This window comes from Garra rufa, chromosome 10, assembly GCF_049309525.1.
Source record: "Garra rufa chromosome 10, GarRuf1.0, whole genome shotgun sequence".
NCBI classification, from domain to species: Eukaryota; Metazoa; Chordata; class Actinopteri; order Cypriniformes; family Cyprinidae; genus Garra; species Garra rufa.
This window is the reverse complement of record NC_133370.1, coordinates 29,487,810-29,500,991: the sequence shown is the minus strand read 5'-3', so window position 1 is coordinate 29,500,991 and position 13,182 is coordinate 29,487,810. Positions and strand designations below refer to the sequence as shown.

Here is a 13,182-nt window from a genome sequence, read left to right as displayed (position 1 = left end):
AATAATGATAATCTCTTTTTTTACGGAAAAGTCACCTCCTTTCTTACTGATATCACACATATTATACTTTTTAAACCCTTCCCTCTAACCACCTAGTGTCAGGATATGTCAGTGTTTTGTCCTGTTCTGTTCATGTTTTCCTAGTGTTTTTCCCCCTATGTTTCTAGTTCATTTGGTTTAGTCCTTGTTCTCCCCCTGTTGGTTTAGTCCTTTTAGTTCAGTCATGCCCATATTTGTATTTCCCCCTCGTTATCTTGTTATCTTGTTTGTGACCACGCCCCCTTTTCAGTATATTTAAGAGTCTGTGTGTGCACTCCCCATTTGTCCATCAATGATACGGTTACTTCTGTTTGCTTGGTTTCATGTGCTCGTCTTATGCTCCCGGTTTTTGTTTGTTTGTATTAAATTCAGTGTTTCATTTAATAAACTGTTTACGTTTTCATTTACTCCGGTTCTCCTCATTCCATCTCCACTCCACAACCCAGCCTGATCGTGACAGATTGACGGACCAATATACTGTAAGATGTTCCAGGAAGAGCGGATTATGGGGATTCGGCAGGCGGAGAGGCCGTTGGAGCAATATGTTGAGGAATTTTTGAGCGCCTGTCATCTGGTGAGTTGGAGCGATGCTATGGTTAACACGTGTTTTCTAATGGGGCTAAATGATGATCAGTTGTTCTGTTCGGTAACTCCTGTGGATCGCTGCAAACCTGTTGCAGAATTTATTAACCATGTCCTGGCCCTTAGTCATTCCAATTTTTATGTCGATGTGGAAGATTCTAATCTTCCCCCCATTAGAGAACACGTGGCCACTCCAGCTCACCACCAGCCAGCTTCCTCTACATGTTGTTCCAACGAGCCCGCTGTTTCCGGTCTTCCCTCACTCCCTCCAGATCTCCATAGCTCATCCCTCCTCGTCAGCCCGGAGCTCGCGGCCAGCCCTCCAACGTCATGGCCAATCTTGATAGCTAGCGTGCTAGACCCACCATTAACGTCAGTACGGGCAGCAAATATCCAAGTGGCTGCCCCAGCGCACCCGCCAGCTCACCAGATGGTTATCACGTCAGCTCACAAGATGGCTGCCACGCCAGCTCACAAGATGGCTGCCATGCCGGAATCTGCACGCAAGATGGCTGCCACGCAGGAGTCTGCACGCAAAATGGCTGCCACGCAGGAGTCTGCACGCAAGATGGCCGCCGTTCCTGAGTCCTCGGCCAAGATGGCCACCAAGCCTGAATCCCTGGCCAAGATGGCCGCCGTTCCAGAGTTCCCGGCCAAGATGGCCGCCGTTCCTGAACCCTCGGCCAAGATGGCCACCAAACCTGAGTTCCCGGTCAAGATGGCCGCCGTTCCTGAGGTCCCGGACAAGATGGCCACCGTTCCAGAGTTCCCGGCCAAGATGGCCGCCGTTCCTGAACCCTCGGCCAAGATGGCCGCCAAACCTGAGTTCCCGGTCAAGATGACCGTCGTTCCTGAGTCCCCGGCCAAGATGGCCACCAAGCCTGAGTCTGCACCCAAGATGGTGACCGCCAAGTCAAAGTCTCCGCTGGTTCCGCCCAGCCTTCCAGAGTCTCCGCTGGTTCCGCCCAGCCCTCCAGTGACTGCGCCGCCCGAGCACCCTCCAGTGACTGCGCCGTCCAGAGCCCGCTCCTCAAGAGCGCCGTCCAGAACCCGCTCCTCAAGAGCGCCGTCCAGAGCCCGCTCCTCAAGAGCCTGCGTGCCCTCCAGAGCCGGAGCTCTCTCCTGCGCGCCCTCCAGAGCCGGAGCTCTCTCCTGCGCGCCCTCCAGAGCCGGAGCTCTATCCTACGTGCCCTTCCGTGCTCTCCTGGGTGGACTATACCCTAGGTTCCCCCAAGAAAATTTGGGGGGGGGGGGGGGCTACTCCCCTGATCAGCCATGGCCACCTGGACTGTATACTCGGCCATGGCCACCTGGACTGTATACTCGGCCATGGCCACCTGGACTGTATACTCGGCCATGGCCACCGGGACTGTATACTTGGCCATGGCCACCTGGACTGTATACTCGGCCATGGTCACCTGGACTGTTTACCCGGCCATGGCCACCTGGACTGTTTACTCGGCCATGGCTTCCTGAGCCTCCAGATCCGCCATGGCCTCCTGAACTATTGTCCCGGCCATGGCTGCCTGAGCCGCCAGATCCACTATGGCCGCCTAGACTGTTTACCCGGCCATGGTTTCCTGAGCCTCCAGATCCGCCATGGCCTCCTGAACTATTGTCCCGGCCATGGCTTCCTGAGCCGCCAGGTCCGCCATGGCCACCTGGACTGTTAACCCGGCCATGGTTTCCTGAGCTCCCTGACCCGCCATGGCCACCTGAAATCTCTGATCCGCCCTGGAGACCACCTTTGTATCCCGTGTCCCCTGTATCCTCCTAGTGGTCTCCAGGGCGCCCACCCTCCCTCCCCTTTGGATGTTATTAGGCGCGAGACGCGCCTTCAGGGGAGGGGGGGGGGGGTAATGTCAGGATATGTCAGTGTTTTGTCCTGTTCTGTTCATGTTTTCTAGTGTTTTTCCCCCTATGTTTCTAGTTAATTTGGTTTAGTCCTTGTTCTCCCCCTGTTGGTTTAGTCCTTTTAGTTCAGTCATGCCCATACAGATCTGGCCATTAAAAATGCGTCTATTTTCACGCGGCAGCCTGCAATTCGGCACGCGTGGCCACGCGTCCTACTGCAGCGGCTTTTTTAGATTTTTTTACAACGTTGTTGCACTTCATAATATCCACCAGGTGGCGCAAGGAACAACATTCTGTAGCCAAACACCATGGCCAGCTCTAGGGGGCGTTGGTCACAAATACCAGTACAATAGTTCAATGATTCCTCTTTCCTGAAATTATGGTTCAAACCAATAGCAAAAAGATAGTCATAAGCAGGTGCAGTTGTATTGTTATTTTCTTTTCTTTCTTTGTTTTCCTGACGAACATTTATTAGACTGCATCGGAAATAGAAATGTTAATTTCGGTTATTTTATTTTTCCCAACCGACAACTGACGTCATTAAATTATTTATCGACCGAGAAGATTATGTTAAATTACAATTACATTTTAATGATATGTGGCTATGACATATTAAAAAACAGCTAAATTCGTTTTCAGGGATTAATTATACACAAGCAAGAAGCAGCATAAACATCAGAATGTCACGCGCATCACGCGCAGAGCTTATGCACAGAGAAAAACCCAATAAACCTATATATAATAATAAATAAAATTGGCCCATATGCGAAATATATGTTTTTTTCTGAATGAATAATAATTTAACAAAACGAAATAAAATAAAAATTAATAAGTATTAAGCCTATATGCAGAATTGTAGGCAATTTTTGTGATGCGCCCTTAAACCAGCATCTTGTTTTCCATTTTTTTTTACAAATAGCCTACACATTTTTTTTTTTATTGTGATTGTACACAAATAACAGAAATATGTAAAATAGCATAGTTTTGAGCAATGCCTTACTCTTGTACGAGTATTGTAAGCTGTATCCACTTTATTAAGGGGGAAAAAAAATCAAGTGATCCTGATGGCGCCGCGGGCAGTTAAATAACTCGACAACTTTCACCTTCAGAATAAAATACATTATATATTTCAGCGTTTTAAAGGCACATCAAATTAAGATATGCATGTTTAAGAGGTAGTTCATCTTTTTCTTTTTCTAAGATACACAATTTTAGCTCCACTGACAATTAATTTGAGTAGAGAGAAATAGAAATGGAGAGGATAAATATAAACTACAGTTTTTATAGAGTTATAATTATATTTTTTATTTTATTATTATTATTATTATTATTATTATTATTTTGTATTATTTTGATTTGTTTTTGCGATTTTGGTGCTTAGAAATTTATTTTAAGCGGGCAGCAGGTGAATAATATAGAGGAGAGCGGGGCACAACCTAACACTTTTTGAATTTCGCGGTTTATGTAAATCCACGTGGGGTTCAGAGTACAATTTTTTATCCACGTTATTTTCACACTTGTCTAGTACAAATATATCGCTTTGTTTCATTTTTACAGTGTATACGTTTTTCGTTATTTGCCTCAAAAGAAAGGAAGTGAAACGTGACAACATGCCCCGTAGGTGGGGTACATTGTAACATCTGAGGGGCACATTGTAACACGACCATATGACAGCTTAAAATGTTAACTGATCGAATGAAAAAAAAAACACAGCAAACTAAAATTTTATCAGTAAAATACATGTGTTACCTTTTTCAAATGAAGTAATGACGTTTTTTAAAAAAATAAAAATAATCGAATTTTGGAGTTTGAAAATGAACACATCGCAACAATGCTTTGAACGGCTTTGATCGCAACACACAGCTATACACTAGTTCAAAACAATGTGGACAGATAGATGAAACACATTTTGACATTCAGAAGAACACTCCACTCCTCCACACACAGCTCTCATAGAACACGACACACATAAACCAGCCAAAATGCTTTACATTACTTGAAATAATAACTTCTGAACATTAAACATTGATTGTCAGCCTTTATTCACCTGTTTCTTGAGGTATCTTATCAAAATCCTTAGAAGTAAATCGTGTAAACTGCACCGCTAATGTCACAGAATAGCATAGTTTAATAACAGCGGGGAATATTGTAACACAGTGCTACAACGTTCCCCATCTGCGCCACTGGAGTTTCAAAACAGGTTACTGTCTTCTGCTGGTTTGCGAAGCATTAATAAACCATCTAAACTGATAAATAACAAATTGGAGATTAAAATAATAGCAGATTTGTCTAATTTTAAATGAATATTAAAAACTGAAATGAAAAGTTTACTTCAGCCAGAAATCTACTTTTACTATGGTAAAATAAATATTCAGCGATATCTACAAAAGTTTGAATTCTGGCGCTCTTTTTTTCTCTGCATAGTGTTGCTACGGCAACTAGTAAACACTGTAAATTTGGTTATGCTAGCATGTGTGGAAATATTTAAACCACGCGTGTTACAATTAACCCCGCGTTAGGTTGTGCCCTGCTCACCCCTAGTTAATATAGCGGGAACGGGTGGATGCGGTATGAAAATACTATAGCCTAGTATTATATCCTAATATATAAAATAATTTAGACAAATAAACAGAAGGCTCACTTTTCAAAACAATAAAGCTTTTATTATATGACTGACAACGAATCAATTATTAAGTATCAAAAGTGCTTCAGTGAGTTATGCAATTTTTTCCCCCTTTTTTCTTTTTTTTTAAGTGGAAAAGTAGTTTTTCTATTTCGGAGAAGTTCGTTAAGTCTGCCTCTTATCAGCTTCCAGTCACGAACTGCGGGTTGAATCTCCGACCAACGATCAGTTTTTTTTATTTATTATTTTTTTTTTATTCCTCTTTAAACAGCTCCGATTTACATCATTTTAGCCTTGAACTAGGCTTAAGTCTGGTCTGGGAAACCAAAGGGAAGTGTTTTTTTTTTCAGTTTTCTGAAAAGTAGCAGCTAATGAGGCCATCAGCGTTAAGCGGCATGTAGTATAAAGAGCGAAATGTTTATGAATGGCAGAGTGGGGGTGGGGTGGGGTGTTGAATGCTGTCTGTTGTCACGATGTAGGCAGGAACACACGAACAACGACGTAGTAAAAGACGAATATTTAATAAATCCAACGGAATACAAGCAGACTAAGACTAGTTACACAGACAGGTGCAGACAATGACGGAGAAACCAAAACACTCAGAACAGCGGGGAAAATGGGAAAAACCAAACAAGAAAGTCCGGGGGTGTGACATTACCTCCCCCTCCCGGAAGGCACGTCCTCGTGCCGACAAACAGACAAGGAAACAGAACAAAGTCTTTGGAGGGGGCTTAGGTGGAGGACGGACTCCCGGGAGGAGGGCACAAGATGGAGTCCAGGGTGGTGACGGAGGGAGGAGCCAAGGATGTGACAGGAATGGGCTTGAGCAGGAGGAGCCAAGTGGGACCCAGAACGCAGCCAAGATGTATTCCCACGGTGGAGCCGATGGAGGGAGGAGCCATGGTGGAGGAAGGGCTGACGACTCCAAGGGGCCGACCGACGGAGGCGGAGCAGGTGGTGGGAGAGCCCGAGGCGGAGACGGAAAGCCGATGATCTTGGGTGACACCGCGGATCCGGAGGGCCAAGGCGGAACCCAAGGCTCTGGCGACCAAGGCGGAGATGGAGATCCGGAGATCCGCGGCGGAGCCGGAGCGACAGAGGACCGAGGCTGTGCCCGCGGGAGGGAGGAGGTCCACAGAGCCGGTGGGACGGCGCGACGAGGCACAACCGGAGGAGTAGAGTCCAGAGGCGAAGGTGGGGTGACGACTGACCAGGGCGGAGCCGGAGGGACGATGGTGCCCGGTGGAGCTGGTGGATCGACGGGCGACGGCGGAGACGAGGGAGCAGAGAGCCGGGGTGGAGCCGCAGGGTCGGAGGGCCGAGGCGGAGTCCAGGACTCTGAGGCTGGAGGCGATGGTGAGGGATCCTCCAGCCATGACACCGATGGAGACTGGCAGACCCGCGGCGAACCCACCGCACAGATGGTGGGCTGAGGGTGAGCAAGGGGACTGACAGAAGACAGCGGGGATTCATGAAGGCTGGGCGGAACCAGCGGAGATTCAGGACTAGGCAGATGAGGGAGGGTGGGTGGGAAATCCAGGCAGATAGGTATTTCCATGACACAGTCCATAACATCCCCATAATCTTGTTTCAGCTCACCCTCAGTGATAGTGCAGTGGGCGGGGCTCTCTACCGCCCTCTCTTGCTCCACGAAGCACTCCACCGTCGCAGATGTAATAGTCGGCTCACGCACCTGATCAGCAGTTTTGGCCCCGTCGGCACTCCATACTGCTGTCGCTCCGGGCTCGGGCTTCCCGTCTCTGATGGGCTCACAATCCGCGGGTCGGGGTGGCTGGCTGGGCTCTGGGTCTGGAGTGGCACTGGCGAGATTCTCCTGGGAACGGGTGGGAAACGAGGGTTTGTTTCTCGCCAGTGTCCACTCCATAAACGCGGCGAAGTCCGCTCGAGGGCCGTTCTCGGACGACGACGCTCTGCATGACGCATTGAGACTTGCGTCATAGAATGCACAGAGCGCGTCGTCCGAGTAGCTGGTGGTTTGAGCTACGAGCTGGAACATTAACGTGTATCCCCCGAGCGGTAATTCCCCCTGCTTCAGCCGTAGCAGGATGAACTCTGGACGTAAGAAGGAATCTATGGGGAAACACAACGGAAACAAAAAGGACTGGAAAAAACAAACGGGAAACAAAACGGAGGTGAACACGCAAAATAACTGTTTTGGTCGGTCTTTCTGTCACGATGTAGGCAGGAACACACGAACAACGACGTAGTAAAAGACGAATATTTAATAAATCCAACGGAACACAAGCAGACACAGGAACAGCAGGGTAAGACATCCATATAACATTAAAGACCGACAAGAGTACAGGGGAAACACACACCTTATATACACACACAGACTAATTACACAGACAGGTGCAGACAATGACGGAGAAACCAAAACACTCAGAACAGCGGGGAAAATGGGAAAAACCAAACAAGAAAGTCCGGGGGTGTGACATCTGTTGCCTTGTAATCAACATTGGAGACTCTTTTGGGGGTGCGGGGGGCGGATTCCGACTGTCTAGCATTCAGTTTCATTTCGAATTCAGTATTCAAATGCTTGCCAGGGAGAAGGGGAAAGCTTTTCCTTACACGCTCCACTCTTTTCACAAAACATTAGTGTCCACGGCCCTGACACCAGTGATGCGCGGGTCAGTGGATAAACAACCCGAACCAGACCGACATTTTCAACTAACCCGCCCGCAACTTGGACCGCCGAATAAAAAAAATAAAATATTGTACCCGACCCGCCTCCTGACCCGCATGTTTAATATTAGAGGGATTACGCTGTGCATGCGTTCATTGTCAAACATAGTTCGGCATTAATTAGGTAATTTTGTCAAAAGAAATGTCCTTGATTATGCCTACAAGAAAAATACAGATTGTTCATGTTGTGATTTAGTTTGTCTTTCCTTTATACAGATTTAGTTTCATTTTCGAAGTAGGCTCTAAATTATGTCAGTGGCTCTCCGATGTTAAATATGATCAAGAGTTATTTTAAGAAAAAGATTAGCCTATAGTCCTAAATATTAGAGACTATAAGCTAATTCCTTTTTTCTTAACTTTTATTCTTCTAAAAATTATCAAGAATATTAAATCAACTTAATCGGCTAGGTTAACGACTTTTCTTATACAAACATAAGAATGCACTTCAAAATGAAGTTTTTATATATAAATTCGAGACATTTATTAAGAATACCATTTTCTTAACAATTAAGATGCTACATGTGTTTATCCAGTCTAATCGAAGTGTGCTTCTCTCCGACTTTCCCAATAAAAATCCCACCCCCACTCAGAAAATACATAAAGCTGACATTATATGCGTTTAAAAGTAGCCTATTAAAATGGTACAATGGCATTGATCAGTTCAACGTGTTGGGAAATCGGGCATTTTGTCCCGCATCAGCATTTATTCAACAGTTAGCTAAAAACGCTCAACATTCAAAAGAAAAATATTATTCAGCCAATAAAGTTTAGGTCTATGTATTTCATAGAAAAGTGTGTCTAGTACTATATAAATTACAAAGATTTAATTGGCATCTTTATTACAAACGACCCGACCGACCGCGACCCGAATATCATTAAAAATATTTTTGGATGACTCGTAACCGCGGGCACCCGCTCATTTCGGATCAACCCACGCATCACTGCCTGACACACTGTACGGATAAATACAGTCCATCCACGTGTAAAGACATCTCACAATGACCAAAATCAGCAAGCTGCATTCCAAGACATCAGGGTGATGTGGTCTGCTGGAAGTTCTACTCAAGAAATATCCCGACATCTGAAATCCATTGGTGTACACGGTACTTTAAAATAAAATAATGTGTCCTGTTGTAAAGTCGTTGCCGTGTTGTTGTGTACAAAGTTCAGATGTTATTATTTTAAGAAATGTATGTATTTAGGCTTCTCCTTATTTTTATGTTTTAGACATCCATCAATTACGGTGAAGAAAAAAATGCCGCGCTGGTGGAAACAAGACTTTCGCTTCTACTTTTGAGACCGGTGTTCGGACGTTTTTCTAAAAAAAAACTCTGTCATTTATGGTCATAAAAACCGAAGCTGAACATAATTCAAAACTGTAAAGTATTTGCTGAATAAAGAAAACATGAAGGGTGCCGCTTAATATTTGGCTTTTACGTGAACTGTAAAGCTTATCCCTGATTCCATTTGTTTTCTTTGTTTTGTAATATAGGCCTATATTATTTTCGTGAAATATATTTTTCTCAACATGCATTTCTCGTGGCCACGAGTTTAATGCATAAACAAACCTGCGTGACCATAGTAACCCAGGATTATCAGAGATATTTTATTTTGAGTTATTTATTATATAGAAAATTATATTAATTGTTATAGAAATTAATACAATATTAAATATTTACATAGGCGATGCTGTATATGCCAATGCTGTCTGTGCGCAATGTAGACAACTTTCACAAGGGTATCATGAATAAATACATGTACTTCAAATTAAATAGCCCTGCAAGAAAAATGTCATGCATCCCACAATCTTGTCCATTAACTGACCTTCTTTTTTTCCGTAATATTTGTATTATTCGTTTATATTCGTTATTTTTTCATTCATTTTGATCTCGTTACATAACATTTTGAATGTAAATGATACTGTAAAGGTTCTATGACTGGGGTTTTTACTGCAATGCAGTTTAAACGTTAAATTTAACATATATTGTATTTTATTTAGTCTAATTAATAGACAAATAATTGAAGAGTGAATCATTCACGTAGTTTCATTTGGAAATAATTTATCGTCACACAGTAAAACAGGCCTACATTCCTTCTATTCACTAATAGTCTTTTTTCCGTATTTGTATTAATATTATTATCATTATCATTATTATTACTATTACTAATATTATTAGTAGCCTATTATTATTGTATATTTTATTTTCGTTTATATTCGTTTCCCCCCCTTAATTTGGCTATCTTTACTTAACGTTCATGTAAATGATACTGTAAATGCTTGACATGCTATATGACTGATGTTTACTGGAATGTAGTTTAAAGGTTGAATTGAACATATATTTTATTTTGTTTCGTCTAACTAATAGACTAGACTATATAAATACTGTTTTACTGAGGAATGAATCATTCACGTAGTTTCATTTGTAAATGAAAACATGCTCATTTATCGTCACACACGGGCATAAATACAATCAAAAAGTCAAAACTTTACTGGCATAATAGTCAGGCGTTAAAAATAAATAGCCCTAACCAGTTATTAAAATAATAATAGCCTAATAATAATAATAATAATAAATAATTAGTGATTTAGAGCTATCTATTTTTTTGTTTTGTTTATTGTGAATCGCTTAACCTAAATAACTTTCTGTATATATGATATTTGCCATATATTTTGCAAATATTGTAAACGACAATTATGCCAATAAAGTTTTGACTTTATGATTGTATTTATGTCCGTGTGTGACCATTAACGATTTACAAATGGAACGTGAATGATTCACTCGTCAACGAAACACTATAAAGGTTATCTATTGATTAGACGAAATAAAATGAATATATATATATATATATATATATATATATATATATATATATATACACAGCAAATTCTGGTCTTTGGAATAAACTCCCTGGTAGTTAAAATCAACTCAATCTGAGTGTACATGCGTGACCATCAAATAGACTCCAGCGCAGAGTTAAAATAACTCCGCTCTTGGAGTTGAATTTTTAACACTCTCTCAGAGTTAAATTTTAACACTTTCTGGAGTTAAAATATTAATAATTTGGAGAGTAATTTTAACTCTAAAATTTAGTTAATTATAATTTAAACTCTTTAACCAGTGTTAAAAACACAATATGTTTTATGTGGAAATGACTACACTGAAAGCCATACTCTCAACTTTCTGCTTTTATTTGAGGAAATACATAGATTGGATTTAGAAATTCCATGCATGTAAACACTTTGAAATTAACTGCTGTCATAAAATACTGTAAAATCTAACAGCAAAACATTTACATTTAATATGTCTGCAGTGCCAACAGGAAATGTTTAGTAAAATTGTATACAGCATAGTCAACAACACATCATTGCATTATATAAAATCAAGCCTGAATGATTATAAAATGAGGTAGATATAAATCAGATGAAGTAACAAGAAAAAATCCACAGTGATACCAGGATACATTCCATGAGGACAGAACTTAACATTTTGCTTAAATAAGAAAATTATTGCTTGTTCAACTGCCTTGCTCTCAGTTCTTTGACTTCAGTTGTACCTATATCAATATTATATACATTTGTCTGTAAAAAAAAAAAAATATATGTACAGGCTGGACAGAGCATCATGATACTTTACTTTACTTGAACAGCTCTTCAACAATACCCAAGGATGTACATGACTGACAAGGCGAAACTTCTCTGTCCAAGACAATGTAAAAGGTGGAAACCTGTGCTTTTGATGTCCCTGAGGCAAGAAGATATGGCTGAGGGTTTTTCTTTAGTGGCCAGGTGATGGTCATCAAGACTTTGGCATGACTGAAACACAAGATAAACATCCCTTTATAAACAATAGGCATTAAAGGAAGAGTCCACTTCCAGAACAAAAAATACAGATAATTTACTCACCTGCTTGTCATCCAAGAGGTTCATGTATTTCTTTTCTTTCTTCAGTCACAAAGAAATTGTTTTTTTAAGAAAAACATTCATTTCACAGCATTTCTCTCCATATAACTTAAATGGTGCTTGCGAGTTTGAATTTCAGAATTGCAGTTTCAATGCAACTTCAAATGGCTCTAAACCATCCCAGCCGGGGAAGAAGGGTCTTATCTAGCAAAACAATGTGTTACTTTCATTAATAAATTAATATTTGTGCACGTCTTAACCACAAATGCTCATCTTGTCTAGCTGTGCATTGAGCATACGTACTTTGTGCACTCTGGTTCAAGACAGTTAGGGTACGTCAAAAAACTACCATCTCAGTTTCATCCATATCTAACTTCCAAATTGTCCTACATCGCTGTAGAAGTACCGACCCAGTGTTTACAAAGTGAACGTGCAAAGATGATCAAATGCCCTTTGCAACAAAAAAAGAAAGAAAAAAAAGGTTGAACATCAATGATAAAATGAGAAGAGTTTTTCGATATACTCTAAATGTATTGAACCAGAGTGCACAGAGTATGCATGTGCATCGCAGAGGTAGACAAGACCAGCATTTGAGGTTAAAAACTGTAATATAAATGTATTCAACCCGTTAAGCACCACAGAAATCCACTATGTTGAGAAAAATCCTGCAATGCTTTCCTCATAAAACACTATTTCTTTATGACTGATGAAAGAAAGACATGAACATCTTGGATGACTGGATGAGTGAATTAATTCAAGCTAAATATTTGGAACATAATAGTGTTGTCTAAACAAACCTTTTCACCAGATGATATGTTGCCTCTTCAAAATTGATCTTCATGGCCTTAATTACTTTCCAAGTGTTCAATTTTTCCAGGATCCTTGTAGCAACCACTATTTCAAGCATCCGTGATAACTCTTGTAAATCTAAAAAAAAAAAAAAACGATAATTGTTCAGACAAATGTAACAATATATATATATATATATATTTTCCAATAAAATTTTGAAATATTATTTAACCCTTACCAGTCCTTTGACATCCAAGAAGCAAGAAAACGTGTAGTACATCAGCTGAGCCCTAGTCATCTGTGATTTTCAGTGTCGTTTTCTGGTATCAAAAACTTCTGTTGGACTACACAATAACATCAACAACATGTTATTAACAAAACAAATCATAAAATTACAGTCACTTACTCTTTATTAACTGATTACTAAACATATAACTCACCTGAATTGAGAAAATCTGAGAAACAAATTTCGTCCAGTTTTACTACTACTTCCCTCCATCCTGCACTTGTCAACATCCTGACAAAGAAGAGAAAACATGTAATTTAAAATAACCTCTAATGTTAGTGTGATTGAAAATGCAAAATGTTTAATATGAAAGCCACGAACTCTCATTAAGACACGAGTCACTACTAAAACATTTGTAACGTTAGCCGTTATGACTCAAAACATTACAGGCATAACTTTAAC

The 13,182-nt window shown here is 41.2% G+C and overlaps 1 long non-coding RNA gene across 1 annotated transcript; it reads right to left on the bottom strand.

Moving 5' to 3' along the window:
- Window positions 1-11,136: 11,136 nt before the first annotated feature.
- Window positions 11,137-12,946, bottom strand: LOC141343658 (uncharacterized). Its single transcript, XR_012356788.1, has 3 exons — window positions 12,733-12,946; window positions 12,503-12,632; window positions 11,137-11,618 (listed from the first exon to the last, which is right to left on the bottom strand). It is a non-coding gene; the product is annotated as an uncharacterized lncRNA (long non-coding RNA).
- Window positions 12,947-13,182: the final 236 nt, after the last annotated feature.